Source organism: Trachemys scripta, chromosome 1, assembly GCF_013100865.1.
Source record: "Trachemys scripta elegans isolate TJP31775 chromosome 1, CAS_Tse_1.0, whole genome shotgun sequence".
Taxonomy (NCBI): Eukaryota; Metazoa; Chordata; order Testudines; family Emydidae; genus Trachemys; species Trachemys scripta.
In genome coordinates, this window is record NC_048298.1 from 46113450 (window position 1) to 46128794 (window position 15345).

The following is a 15345-nucleotide window of genomic DNA, read 5'->3' on the forward strand; positions in this document are numbered from 1 at the left end:
TGGGGCCCCCTTGTTAATTCATTAAGCATGCTTTGGACCTTATGGAGATTTTTTTCTATTTAATTAACACAGATCACTCCCAGGAGATAGTGTCCTCCACAAACGTAAGTGATAGAGACAGTAATTCAAAACCTATTTATAGGTCTTTGTTTTCATTTACTCTAAAAGGGGATTTAAAACAAACCTACATGAGATCATTGTAGTACAGCAATAGCTAGTAAAGTCCTGGAACAATCACACATGCTATGGAAAGATGGTCTTGTGGTTAAAGCACAGGTCTGGGCATTGGGAGATCTTGGTTATATTCCTGGCTCAGGCACTGACTTCTTGTATGATCTCGGGCAACTCACTTCCACCAATACTTTCAAAAATAGACATTTATTTTGGGTTCCTCACTTTGTAGGATTCTACCCTGAGACATCTGGGGTCTATATATCAGAAGTGCTGAGCACCTGCAACTCCTTTGGAGTCAATGGAGATGTAGAAACTCAGCATATCTGAAAATCAGGCACAGAATGGGAAGGTGCCAATTGAAGCATGGAAATCAGTGGCCACTTAACTCTGTTTCTCATTTTTCCATCTATAAAATGAGAATAAATATATTTACTCAACCTCACAAGGATTTACTGTAAGGATTTATTCAGTAAGAATTTAGAAATGAACCCACCAGCTTCAAAATGCTGATTAGTTCAAAAAGCAGTTGCCCAGTAACTCAGCAATACTAGCTGATCAGATCACATTATTTCAGTGCTCTACTTTCTACACCGGCTCCTCATTGACTACAGAATCAAATTAAAAGATTTGGACCTTATTTTCAAAGCCCTTCCATGGGTTTGGCCCAAGTTACCTGAGGCACTGCCTTATACTACATGGTCATGACCTTCCATGAGAGCTATGTTCTATTAGTGAAGTGGAATTGTTGTACTTAAGAGTGAGACTTTCAAACTTGCAGGGGAGAGAGCTTTCTTGACCACTGGCTATGTAATTCTGTTCCAGGAAATAAGAAACCCCCCATGAATCATGCTGACTTCAGGTCCATCACTGTCAATTCTTAAATCAAGATGGGATGTTATTCTAAAATATGTGTTCTAGTTCAACAGGGATAAATTAGGAAAGTTCTACAAACCTGTGTTATGCACCAGGCCATACTAGATGACCTTCTGCCCTTTATAACCTATGAGTTGGATCAAATTGTAAACTCCATTCCTTTGACCTGATCTTCCCAGAATAATAAAACAAAAATATACCAAATCCCCCCAATGATTAGATGATGGAGGCAGAGATAATGTGTTTACTCTTACAATTTTTAGGTTGCTAGAATACCATGGTATAAATATCTAGACAGAAGAACATTTGAGATCTTTGGATGGAAAACATTTACAGATATGCAAAGTATTATTATCCACAGCTGGATTATCTTTTGGTATTGTGCACTACACACCATCCAATTTCTGCATGGGATGAGGCAGGTCCTGAGGAAAAAATATTATGTGATTCCATAATTAAAGGCTGCACCCTAATTAATTTGCCTCAGGGGATAGAATTAAAGTTGCATGACAAACTTCCCTAACATTAGACCAGCTTATCTTGCAAACTTAATATATTTTAAATGTTGTTTTTGGAATGGATTTTCCTACTTTTTTTTCTCCAATAAATAAAGATTTTTAAAATGCTGTCAATTACTAGTTAGCAGAGTGCTGAATAAGGCAGGTCTCCTGAAGCCCTGCTTCATTCAACAAACATATTAGGGCCCTGATTCAAAGTCCTTTGAAGTCTATAGAAAGATTTCCCCATGACTTCTGTGCGCTTTGGAACAGCCTATAATAAAGCATACAGAATGCTCATTTAGCCCTACCTCCTTCAAAGCTCTACTTTCACATATCTGATCTGTGGTAATGATGGCTAATTTCTTTTTAATGGTAACTACTGTTTGTATTTGTTCCAGGAAGGTTTGGTAAAAATCTTCCCAATTGCCATTGGCCTCAGAGTCTTGTGCTTTCTATGGGATTTAATGACATTTTCTTGTTCTTTTGTTTCCAGTGATTCTATGAGAGCTGCTGGCGTTCAATATGATTAATCAGGAAATTCTATATTTTGGTGCTGAGATCAGGGATTGCCATTATTCACTGTAAAGTTCCCATAATAGTTAGCAAAGGCTGGAGACAGTTCTTCGCCTTTGTTGGTTATTTTATTCTGTATTAGTTGGCAAATGTAGAGGATTATTCTGGAGGACTGCTGCTTCCTCAGATGAAATGCCAGCAGTGTCCTCCCTCTATTCCACTGTTCCTAAGTTTTATTTTATACATGGCAGTTCAGTTTTCGTTTAATTTTATTCAATTGAATTCAATTGTGCTTTAAAGATTTTTAGCACCTCTCAGTTGAATTTTTTTGTCTTGCATTTCTAGGTCTGAAATTATAGAAAAATCAAATCCCTTGAAATTCTGTCCATTGCTTTTTTGTTTTAAGAAAGCATTTATTTTTGCTTTTAGGGTTTTTCACAGGATTATTGGTGATGCCTCTTTATTGTTGTTTATGTGCAGGTAATTTTTTATTTCCATCAATATAAAATGTTGAAAAGGAAAATCTTTTTAAGGTCAAGCAGTTAAGCTGCAATGATTTTAACATATGGTCTAGGGGATGCTTGTGGTCATATAGAAGACAGGTGGATGATGCAAGAGATATTAGGAGAGAATGTTTACCTTCTGGAGGTTTGTATTCAGCAAGGTAATTAATAGAGCTCCTTGAAAAATCACAACATTTTTACAACCATTTTTATTTAAAAAATGTCAGTGTTTTTTTTTCCACTGAAAATCAATTATTTTGAAGAGCGCATTCTCCAGAAATTCAAAATTCAGTAAGTTTCAGCCTCTTGTAGCACTTAAGCACATTCTTAACTTTTACATCCCAATGACTTAACCACATGCGTAGCTTTAAACCCATAAGTAAAGTACATGCAGAAGCTGGGCCTGAATTTCTAGCATAAAAAAGGGGTCCATCCTGGAGTAAATTTTTTGTATGCTACTGAAAAAGGTGGTTGGCTCTGCGGTATAAGTCTTTCTTGAGGTATCTGTCAGACTTAGTTAATAATCATTCCCTCACAAGAAAAAACTTTGCTAAGGTTATGGGCATAGGTAGTTGAGTGTATATTACCTTTCAAGAACACTAGTTATAAAACACAAAACAAAGCAGACTTTAGAAAACTGGGTAGTTCGGAGTTAAGATTGCACTGCTTATAAAAGGCACCCAACCCAAAGATGCAATCTACAAGTCGAAGCATGAAGGGGCACATGAATGTTTAGCATATCTGACACATAAATACCAATGCAATGCCAGCTACAACAGTGCTATGTGAATGCCTGTTCTCACTTACAGGTGACATTGTTAAATAAGTAGTGGGCAGCATTATCTCCCGTAAGTGTAAACAAACTTGTTTGTTTTAGTGATTAGCTGAACAAGAAGTAGAACTGAGTGGACTTGTAGGCTCTAAAGTTTTACATTGTTTTGTTTTTGAGTGCAGTTATGTAATGAAAATAATTCTACATTTGTAAGTTGCACTTTCATGATAGAGATTGCACTACAATACTTGTATGAGGTGAATTGAAAAATACGATTTCTTTTGGTTATCTTTTTACAGTTCAAATACTTGTAATAAAAATAATATAAAGTGAGTACTGTACACTTTGTATTCTGCATTATAGTTGAAATAAATATATTTGAAAATGTAGAAAAACATCCACAAATATTTATAATACATTTAAACTGGTATTCTATTATTGTTTAACAGTGCGATTAAAACCGTGATTAATAATGATTAATTTTTTCAATTGAGTTAATTTGTTTTGAGTTAATCACTTGAGTTAACGGCAATTAATCGACAGCCCTAATTATTATACTGCTTTATGGCAATACATAAAGACATAGAAGTAGAACAGCTTGGGAATTTTTCAACAAAATATATTTTGTCAGTAAATGCAGATTCACTGAAACCACAATTGCTCACAGTAGGGTTACCAGATGTCCCAGTTTTACAGGGACAGTCCCGTTATTCGTAGCTTTGTCTTATAGAAGCGCCTATTACCCCCCATCTCCTGTCCCGATTTTTCACACTTGCTATCTGGTCACCTTAGTTCTTGGGAAAGGGTTGGTTTTGATAAATTTCCCATTCTGAAAATATTTGCAAATTGAAACTGTCAAAACATCCCAATTTGACATTTTAAAAATAAAACAGTTTCATTTTTCAGGTCAAAATGGCTTTTTTTTTTCATTTAAAATTTTAAGTTAATTTATAGGCTTTTATTAAAAAAGTAAACAAAATCAAAATGAAACATTTTAATTGACCCAATCTGAATTATTTTTCAAAATATCAGCATGAGAAAATTTTTGAAATTTCAGCTTTTCATCCTGATTCAGATAGTGACTCTCTCTCTCTCTCTTTTTTTTTTTAATCTTGAAAATTCTCATAGAATGGAAAAAACATTTCCCACCCAGCTTTACATTACAAAAAATAATGTCCTGGTTAGACAAATAGCATAAAACTTTTCGTTGCAGGCTGGATCCTGTGAGGTATTCTGAGAGCATTCTGACACTTAACGGTGGTGGTCAGAACTTCTGAGGATTACCCCCAAGTGAGAAACTACTGCACTTCCACGAGTAAAAATAAGTGTGTTGACAATTCATCTCGTACAGTATGGGAGATGTGTAAGTATGAAACAAATGATAAAATCAATCTATGCATATTTTTGATACAGCCCTTGCAAAGTTGAGGAGATGGTAGGCTGGCAGAGTTAAGGTAGTTTGGATGTCTTGCTCCTGTTTGAGAAGTGCAGCCTTAACTTTGCTATTCCTGGGTTTCTAATGTCTAACTTCTTGTGTGTGGCAAGGTGGGGATGAAGTTCTTGAAAATAACATGCAGTTAAAACTCTGACATGTGTCTGCAATTGTACTTCACCTAAATGAAGTTATTTGTGTTGTTATTTCCTTCATTTTTCAAATAGTTCTTATATGGTGTCGAGAATTGAAGAATGCTGAGAGGGGGAGGCATTCCTCCCCCTTTCCAGACTTCTTGTGGTCTGTAGGAAGATAGACTCACTAAGCAGCTCCAGAGATTTGGAGGAGAGGATCCAGTCACCTGTAAAAGTAGGGCTCTTCCTGGGTCATCAACTGCTTTGCAAGCGTCGTAAATCTTATCAGGGCTTTTCTAACTATTCCCACACCTCAGATTTATGCTTGTGGAGTCTCTATAAGGTGTAAGCCCTAGGAACTTGGCAGTGAGAGGCTGCTGAGGGCATTGGAGGCTGGAAAGAGCAGAGAGGGCTAAATGAGGGACTGGAGGAGCAGCTCATGACTGCAGGAGAAAACATTGGGGAAGCATTAACAATTCTCTGGCTTCCACAGCCGATGAACCTTCCCTGGTTTTCAGCAGCAGGACACCATTTAGACATGAGGGAGCATGTGTTTTTTTAGAGGACATAGGGAGTCTGTCAGGAGCAGAGGGTTCAGGGGCAGGGAAGGGGACTCTTGAGCAGCTTGAGGTGCAAAAGATGGCAAAGGAAAAACACTAATGTTTTCTTATCCTGTCTACCATATGAACCTTCTACGGTATGTCAGAGGGGAGCATTACTCCAAGGGAGCCTCACCGGACCTCAGAAAGTCTACAGGCAGGAGGAGACTGGGAGAGAACAGATGTCTTAACATGGAGGAAATTGGGGTGGGTGGGGGCGAATATTTCTCCTTCCTGAGTCTGCTGGACAACCTCCCTGGGCCTCAGTCAGCCAACCATGTGAACCTCTGGGAGGAAAAGTTCTTCTTTTCTATTGACAAGCACCTCTCATGGTCCGGTTACACTTTTTTTCTTGCAGACAATATGCTCAGAGACTTAGGCCTGGATCCACAAATTGACTTATGCACATAGAAAATCACTAGAATCTCCAAAGACTGAGCTAGGCTCCCTATATAATACATGGGGAAAGATATGTACCTGAGAATGGGAGCCAGCATGCTAGGGGCGGAGCTGCATAAGCTAGCCATTGGGAGATGGTGACAAGAGGGGTGTGTCCTAAGTCCCGCTGCTCTCACAGAGTTCAGTCTGGGCTGCAGAGAGATGCTTGCAATCCCCAGCCAAGAACCCTTTCCTGGAGTCAGGCAGCTTAGGTGCCTAAGCCATTTTTGCAACTCCACACAAAAGTGCTGGAAGTGGGGAGGAGGAGGAGGCTGTTCCAATGTAGGATATTTCAATATACGTCTCTCAGTCTCTCCCGCTGAAGCCATTATTAAATAATTAAACATTAATTGGCCAGAGAGCGAGAATCACCCTGTAGTCCAGTGTACCTGTACATGTATCTGAGAGGTCTGAAACCTCTGTTCAAATTCCATCTTGTCATCAAACATAGGGGGCAAGTGAACTGGGGTGTCCCACATCCTGGGCTAATGGTTATAAGGAAGCCTTCTCCTTGTTGTTTCATGTGAAACTACAAGAACAGTTTAGAATTAGAGGTTCTCAGGACTAGCTTAGGGTTATACAGGATGTCAGTAGCAGAAGAGAGAATTAAACCTTGGTCCCTTAATTCTCAGTCTGATGGGACTCACTGGACCACATTGCCCAATATTTCATTCTCCTTCATAAATGTGTTTGAGTTTTCAGTGCTGAGCTGCCCTCTGTATTTTTCAGTTCAGGACACATTTTAAAAATGATCACCCAGGTACTTCAGCCAGTCTGAAAATATCAGGGGGATCTTGGTTTGTTACATGTTTTAGCCTAATTTTTCCTGATATTGGAATTCTTTTGTTTGATTCATTTGACTGAGCGATGGATAACTAGAGATGTATATTTTTGTGACCGAGAATGACTATGCCATTTTTTCTGCCCTTATATTCTGTATAAGAGGAATAGAAATATTGTCCTGCCCAGCTGTATTAGTGGTGTTGCGATAGGTGTAATTTTAAAGTATAGCAACTGAACACTGTTTCCCCTCCCCCCCCCAGGATATTTAATGCTTACTGCCCTCCTTTTAGCTGGGTTAATCATACCCCTAACATTTAGTGTAGAGCTTCTAAAAAACAAAATATCTCATGCAGACATTTTCACAAAAATGTAGGTTAGGATTTTTTTTGGTCAAAATTTCAATGAAAATTGTCATCAAAATTTCACCTTTTGACTATCTCTGTCATAGAGCTATATGGTGAAATCCTGGCCCAACTGAAGTCAATGGAAGTTTTGACAGATTTCAGTGGAGACAGAATTTCAGCTCTAAACATTCAATTGTTCTATCATTTTATTTAAAGTGTTTGCCTTATTTCTCTCTAGCCACTAGGTGTCTCTCTACCCATGTTATTAGGAAGTTATTTTTATTTGAGACTCTCTTGTTTTTGTTCTCCCTTGTCTTGCTACATTTCAGGTCTGTTTCCCTGTAAATTTTGCTCTTGTACATTATTTTTAAAGCAGTGATTTCCAACCCCTGACCCCAGGTGTGTGAATTCCAGACGTGGTCGGTGAGCCTTTTTATCCAGATAGGATTACAGTTAATGATAGAACCTTTGACCCTACTTAGGTTCTTCCACCATGCTCACCACTGTGTTATCTGGTCACCTCCATGGTGGCAGCTCATTTCTTATTGTCTCCTACTTCACTGACTCTTAGCACTTCCCATCGGATAGTCAGTGGAACTAGTTGTATTGCTTTTCAGCTTACCTGCTCCATTCCAGAGTTTTGGTGACACTGAGTGCATCATAGGGCATAGGGAATGCTGAATTCCTCTGAGAACTCTGAATGTGCACTAGGGGTATGTCTATACTGCAAGGTAAGCTCCGTGCTTGAGCCTGGGCTCAAATCTAACCCCAGTTGTGTCTAACACTGCAATTGAGCTAACCCAGGGCTCGGACCCAGGGTCTCAGGACCCTGGAGGGTGTGAGCTTGAGTTAGGACAGGACCCAGGGTCTGAGCTCTATTGCTTTGCAGTGAAGATGCAGCCCTGCTTGACTTGGATCCTGGGAATCAGCGGGAAGTATCTCACAATTCTGTGGGACAACTTGCTTTGTTCTCTCAATCCCAACAATCTGCAATTTGCTGTATTGAAAATGGAAGCCACTCTCCCGCTTTGCAAACGGCAGCAGCTCAGGTCAGCATTAACCCATTGTCTTCTGATTACTGGTCTGCAAGCACACTATCAGAGAGCCTCCTGGATTTGCAATGGAGAGTGAACTGATCAAGCATTTTGCAAAGGAAGCTGCTTCCTTGTAACATGCATGGCAGTCAGTAAGTTTTCCCACAGTGGTCCTAGTGCTAGAGCGGCCACATTTTGGGGGAGAGGGGCGGCACTGGGAACTCTGGGATATGGTTACTTTGACCTGGGTCTGTGCATTGCACTCTGGATGCCAGAGCCCTAAATTTGAGCATGGATTACAAAAATCTTAACATAGGGTTAAAATACAATGTGGAAGCTCAAGCCCAGGGTTCCCTAACACAGGTCAGCTGACCCGAGTCCCACTAACTCTGGGCTTACATTGCAGTGTAGACATACCCTAGGTGTTGTGCCTTGCTGGAGGAAGGGCTGAATGGAGAGTGGGTATCTTATCCCAGCTTCTTTGTCGTTAGCGAAGCCTGAGTCAGAGTAGGGGAATGCATTTCTGTGGCTATATCCTTTATTCTCCCACAAGCAGCCATGGCAGTCATGCATGGACGGTGGGTACAACAGGCCGGAGGAGGCTAAGCCTCCCCAAACAGCTGGCCCACCACCTTTGGAGCGCGCTGCTGTCGAAAGGATGGGTGCCCCTGCTGTGGCCCCGCCTGCACTCCACCCCAAGGCCCCATTCCTGGTCGTCCTCCTCCCCCAAGACTTCGCTTCTTCCCATCCCCGCTCCACCTGCATGGGAGGCGCACATGAGAGGTGACCGGCCAGCTGGCTGGCCAGTGAGAGGGTGGGAGACGGGGCAAAGAGGCGTGTGAGCGGCTGGCCAGCCAGCAAGACAAAGAGGCACCAGTGGCGGGTGGAGAGGGCCTTGAGCAGGGGGCTGAGCAGGGCCAAGGATGGAGCACTGGCAGGGCTTCTGGGGGAGGAGGTTGAGTGGGGGCGGGCCTCAGGGCGAGGCCATGCTCCATGTGTGTGCAGCCTTCCCAAATGGAGGAGTCACGCACCGCCCATGCAGTCATGTAACAGTGTCAATGCTGCTTTTAACTAAATCACGATGAAAGCAGTCTCTGAAAGAACTCTCCACTGCTCCCCACCTCGCCTAGGTATTGAACCATATGCAATCAACCCAAAAAGGCTTCTCAGAGGCAGCAAGGCCTGATATGTCAAGTGGGAAGATGCTGAGAATTTTTTTAAAAAGACTGTTGGAACTGAGACTGGTTTTTTTCACTTATCAGTGTGAGAACAGAGCTGGGCTAAAAGGATTTGTCAATTCAGAAGTAAGGAAAACATAATGGGCCTCATTCTTAGCTCTTGATACAGTGTGCCCCTCAACCCCCACACAGCACAAAGGAGCTATAAAGCTGCCCTAATGTGGTAACCAAAGATTTCCCCCAGAAAGGGGGAATCTGTGTGGCACAAATGTTAAACAATCTGTCTGCAAACCTCTTCCTCACTACAGTGCTTGTCATGTTATTTCACTAGTTTTTCAGGCATTGTCATAAAGACTTATGGACTAGAGAGGATCTGAATTTATAATGTGAGAAACAAATTGAAAAAAATAACCCATCCCTCCCCCCTTTAAAAAAAAAACTGAAAGATTTTATTTATCACAAATAAGCGCAAAAAAAAAAAAAAAGACGTCCTCTTCCTTTTTGTTTTTAATTGGTCTTTTTTAAGGGTGCTGTTTTTCTGTTGAAAAATGTTTGAGGACCTTTGCACACAAACCACTCTTTCGGCCCTTGTGCAATCGTAAAGGCATTCTCAACTTATTATTGGAAACTGAAAGACTTGAAAGGCTGTAGAGAATGTGCACTGGTGGGCTAAGTGCACATAGCTTTGTTTCCTTTTCTCTTACATCTAAGTTTTGTTGTTATTGGAATCATGCACTTTATTGTCACATTAAGTCCTGCTGGGGATGGTGATGTGCCATGAAACCACTGGAGATTGTAGACCCTCAGTCAGTGTTTACCATTGTTCCAGGGGCGTGTATTAGCAGCAGAGTAAAAGGTCATTCAGAGTACTCCCCCCCGCCACCTTTTTTGGTTCTTTTTGTTTTGGTTTGTCCTCCCCACTCCATCCAACTGGCGCTGCTCATCTGCACAGTGTGATGCCCTGAGAGTCAAAACATGCTGCTAGAGTGTTTCCAGTTTGAGATCCACTGGTGCCTTTTAGGTATCCTTGTTGCATTCCCGGAAAGCAGCAGACACAGTGCAGATCTACTGTACTGATCTCCCACAGCAGCATTTACAGTCGAATAAGTGCAAAAATCTAAAGCTTTATACAGCTTACTGAGTTTTGAGACCAGTCAAGGTATTGGAAGATTAGTTCTAGCTCAGCTTACCTGCTTTAAGTTTCTAATATGACAGCTTTGTTTCCAGCCTCCCACGCTTTGTTGCAGAGGGATTTTTGGGAAGGTGGGAAAGGCTTAAAATGATATTTGTGATCATGCCAGATTTTACTGTGATCTTACCTTAAACACCCATTAAAACTCAAATTAAGCAAGACTCCTGCTGTTGACCCGGTCTACTGTGAATGGGCCTGTGTAACTGTTATATCCCCTTTGAAAGTAATAAAGTTGGAGTGGGGGGAGGAACTGTTAAGGTTTTCTTTTTGAAATATAAGAATTTTTACTGTAAGGATGTCTATTTTTTAATGCTTTGATTGCTTAAATATTTCCACAGAAGAAAGCATACAAGATTCTTAATTGCTTCCTAAATTGGGTAGCTTCTATATCTTAGGCAGAGAATTAAATTATTGCGTTCTTCTTGTAGATCTGTGTCTTATTAATCTTCCAGATAAAATGAACTCTGGAGTGAAAATCATTAATCATGACATCTTAATAACACACACTTCAAAAGAAGTATATACTCTTTCAGATTAAAAAGATTCTATCTGTGAAGCCAGTGCTTAATGTGACATACTGGGGACATCTAGTGGAGAAAGCTAAAATAGTAAAAATACCATAAAGTTTCCTAAGGATGTTTCTTTCTCACTATAGTTAAGACAGAATCAGGAGCTACATTACTTGCACCAAAGTTTGCTCTAATTTAAAACCCAACAGTATTTGCTTCCAGAAAAAGGGGGAGGGGGATCTGTTTTTTTTTTAATGGTAGTGTTTATAAAAATCAACGCATTGTACATGCCTTTAAATAACACATTTTAACTATTTTAATTTAGTTTTGGATATATGGTTCTATTAAATATCCTTCCCCAGAAATGCTATATATCCTTCAGAAAGTAAATTAACCTCTCTGCTTCAGATTCCTCATCTGAATAGAGGGAGGACAATACTTACCCACCTTCCTACAGTGCTTTGAGATCCCTGGATGAAAGATGCTCATAAACTCATAGTCTTAAAGTCAGAAGGGACCAACGTGATCATCTAGTCTGACCTGCACATTGCAGGCCACAGAACCTCACCCACCCACTCCTGTAATAGAACTATAATCTCTGGCTGAGTTACTGAAGTCCTCAAATCATAATCCAAAGACTGCAAGTTACAGAGAATCCACCATTTACACTAGTTTAAACCTGCAAATGATTCATGCTGCAGAGGAAGGTGAAAAATCCCCAGGGTCTCTGTCATCTGACCTGGGGGAAAACTTCCTTCCCGACAGCAAATATGGTGCTAAGTTAAACCCTGATCATGTGGGCATGCTGTATCAGAGGAAGTGTAAATGGGCCTTCTTTTGCAGGAAAAGTTGGCATTGAAGTTAATTTGTAATTGTTAAGTATTATTATTATTTATTGAACTTAATCTTTAATTATCTGTGATAGTAGGTGGAGCATTATCAATGTACTTTGATTTTGGGGACTATTGCATTAGATTCTAATCTATCAGTCTGTTTCTATCCTATCACTATAGTATCTAGTCACTGGCCATATGCTAAATGCTAAATTCTGACTCTATCCTGAGTAATTCTGACTCTCCCACAAAGAAGACGCATATTAGCTCCTGACTTCTGCTTATGGGAACTCTGCACAGGGTTGACATATCCTGAGATTGGTCAGGATTTCAGAAATTCCATGGAAGCTACTGCAGCAATGTGGCTGCCTGTGGAGTTGCTACACTCTGAAAGAGAAGACTGAGGATGAGGGTACAAAAACACCCTCTTTGGGTGAAATAGCTGGGGCTTGCCAAGAGCTATACTCTGTCTAATGTGTCTAGATTGCTTTGCAGCTGCATGTATGCAAGAGTAATTTGGGCCCCAATAGGTCCTTCATCCTCACCTGCCAGCTCTGTTTTAGAATTGGCTCCAGTGTTTCTGAAGGCCACTTGGTCCCTTCACTATATCCCTGGCTGTCACTCAGCTGGGGTGATTATGTCCCACAGTCTGGGAAGTCAGGACACTTTCCAGTGGCCCCTCTCCTACATATGGCAGTGGTGGGAGGTGTGGGGTTACTGATTCTGTCTCTGGGGAGGAGGATGGGGCTCTGCAGCCATATAGCATCTATACAGCAGCCACACCAGGGATGAGTCTATCCTCAAGATTTAGCTTCCCCATTGGGACTGCAACATCTGGTTGAGCCATGGCCTTGAAAGCTGGACACCACCATTGGCTTTCGGATCAGGATTTGGTCCTACGCAGTATGTCTATGAAGTGAAATGGCACTAAGAATATTGCTTTCATGCTGGCCACTAGCAAACAAGAATATTAACAAATTGGAAGGAATTTTAAAGAGCGACAAAAATGACTAAACAAGAGACTCCCTTAATACGTATAGCATGGCCAAAGTGGGGAGGGATGTTGCAATCATTTTGAAGTGCTCTATCAGAAGATGTAAATACCAAGGAATTGTTTAGGGTGACCAGGGAGGTATATCTAAAGGAAGGATTTGAAATTAAACAAAAAATACTTAGGCTGCCTATCTAGTGGTGGTCAGGTCTGGCCTTACCATGAGGCGAACTGAGGTGTGTAGAAAACTGTGTCTGCTGCTGAATCATATGTATTCTCTCTGCTCTAGATAAACAGAGAGGGTGGAGTGCTGTGCTGGAGGAAGGAGGGCACAAGAGACATAACAGGCAGGCAGGAGAAAAGGTGAGAGAGAATAACAGAAAGCAGCAGGAGCTGCAGGGAGAGAGAGGAGGAGGAGCCTCGTATGTACCTCTCTAGCACCCCCAGGAGCCTGGACTGATTAACACCAGCTTCTCGGGAGCTTCCTGATTCTTGCTGCTTCCCTGAGCCCACTTGAGAAGAGCAGGCAATCAACTGAAGTAGTAGGAGCCAGTTAGCCCTTAAGATGCTGATATCTTCCCACACTCAGGCCCTGCTACCAGCCTGCTTATTTGTCCGCTTCAATTGAGTGTTGCGAGCCACTATAGCTGGCACAGAACAGCAGTCATGAGTGAAAGAAGAAAACACCTCTCTGGGGCAGCATTCAGAAAAAGAAAGAAAGCAAAGGAAGCTTTTCTATCTAAGCAGGAAGGAGCTCTCCTGAGATACATAGACACAAATGTTCACGGTGAGCCTTCTGGCCCCAGTGAGGATGTGAATGGTGAGGAGATGCCTGATCTTCCAGTTAGTCAGAATGCAGGTGACCTGGCAGCTACTGCAGCATCCATATCTCCATCTCAAATGGATGTAACCAGGCACATTCCTGAAGAAAAGTGTAGATCTGAGAAGAGTGTGGTGGAGGTGCAAGAAACAGCTGCTGCTGAGTTTAGTTCCTTAAGTCTAGATGATCCAGGACTCTGGACCCACTTGAGCAGTAGCCTGAGGGACTTCCTTGTACTGCATGGGCCACAGCAAGTGAAATACTTCATGTTCCCCAAAGACAATGAAAATAGAAGTTTCCATCCAACACATTACTGGCGTGAAATCCCCAGTGGTGATAAAGTGGAGAGGCCATGGCTTATGTACTCAAAAACCCAGAATGCTGCATATTGTTTTTGTTGCAAACTCTTCCAGTCTAATGTCCCAGCCACATTGGGTTCTACAGGAACACAGGACTGGAAAAATCTGGCTAGAAATCTGGCATGTCATGAGAAGACAGCAAATCACCAGAGAGCATTCCATAGGTGGAACGAGCTTGAGATGAGACTAAGGTTAAAGTCCACCATGGATGATCAGCATCAAGAGAAGATTGCATCAGAGTCTCTTTACTGGCAAAATGTTCTGAAAAGTCTCATTGCCATTGTGAGAATGCTTGCTACCCAAAAACTAGCACTGTGTGGCACTTCAGATCAGCTGTTTGTGCCAAACAATGGAAACTTCCTTAAAATTTGGTGCTGATGGCTGAGTTTGATGCTGTATTCCAGGAGCATCTAAGAAGAGTCACCATCCAGGAAATGTACATACACCACTACCTTGGAAAACCAATTCAAAATGAGTTCATACAGTTACTGGCAACAAAAGTCAAACAGAAGATTGTGGCAGTTCTGAAGTCAGCAAGATATTACTCTGTTATTCTGGACTGCAGACCTAACATCAGCCATACGGCACAAATGACTTTAATGGTGCGTTTTGTAACAACAACAGAACATAGTGAAAATGTCCCTGCAATGGTGACTGTCAGAGAGCATTTTCTAGAATTTATTGACATTGATGATACTACAGGAGCTGGTATGACAAATGTGCTTCTTAAAAAGCTGGAAGATACAGGAATTACGATAGCTGACATCAGGGCCGTAGCAACAAAGAACATGGCCCCCTCCGAACATATGTCCGGGCGGGGCCCCTTACATTTTTTTTGCCACTTTTAGGGGGCCCCTTCCTTGCGGGGCTCCCTGCGGTCGGAGGGTACAGAGAGCGCTCGCTACGCCTCTGGCTGACATGAGAGGTCAGGGCTACAATAATGGTGCCAACATGAGAGGAAAGAACAGAGGACTGCAGACATGGATCCGAGAGTTAAACCCTCAAGTTTTTTTTTGTCCCATGCAGTTCTCATTCATTGAACTTGGTGGTCAGTCATGCAGCATCAGCTTCTAGTGAGCCTGCTGAATTTTTTAATGTAATTCAAAGCATCTATGTTTTTCTCTCTGCATCACTCATCAATGGCAAATTTTGAAGCAACATCTGGGAACATCCTCTCTGACACTGAAACCACTGAGTGCCACATGGTGATATTCCAAAACTCCTCACTATACCTGAAGAGGACCTACACCAGCAATGCAGGGCACTAGAGACCGTGTTGACACATGATGACATGCACGATATTGATGCGAGTGATTTAGGTGATGAACTGAAAGCCCTTTCAAGATACATTTCAGCAGGATCAA

At 41.6% G+C, this 15345-nt stretch overlaps 1 long non-coding RNA gene across 1 annotated transcript in view; it reads left to right on the forward strand.

Moving 5' to 3' along the window:
- LOC117876704 overlaps window positions 1–15345 on the forward strand; it is a 54702-nt gene that overhangs the window by 13286 nt on the left and 26071 nt on the right. Inside the window, exon 2 of the long non-coding RNA XR_004645525.1 lies at window positions 4549–4698. This is a non-coding gene — a long non-coding RNA (uncharacterized LOC117876704). The remainder of the gene's footprint in view (window positions 1–4548; window positions 4699–15345) is intronic.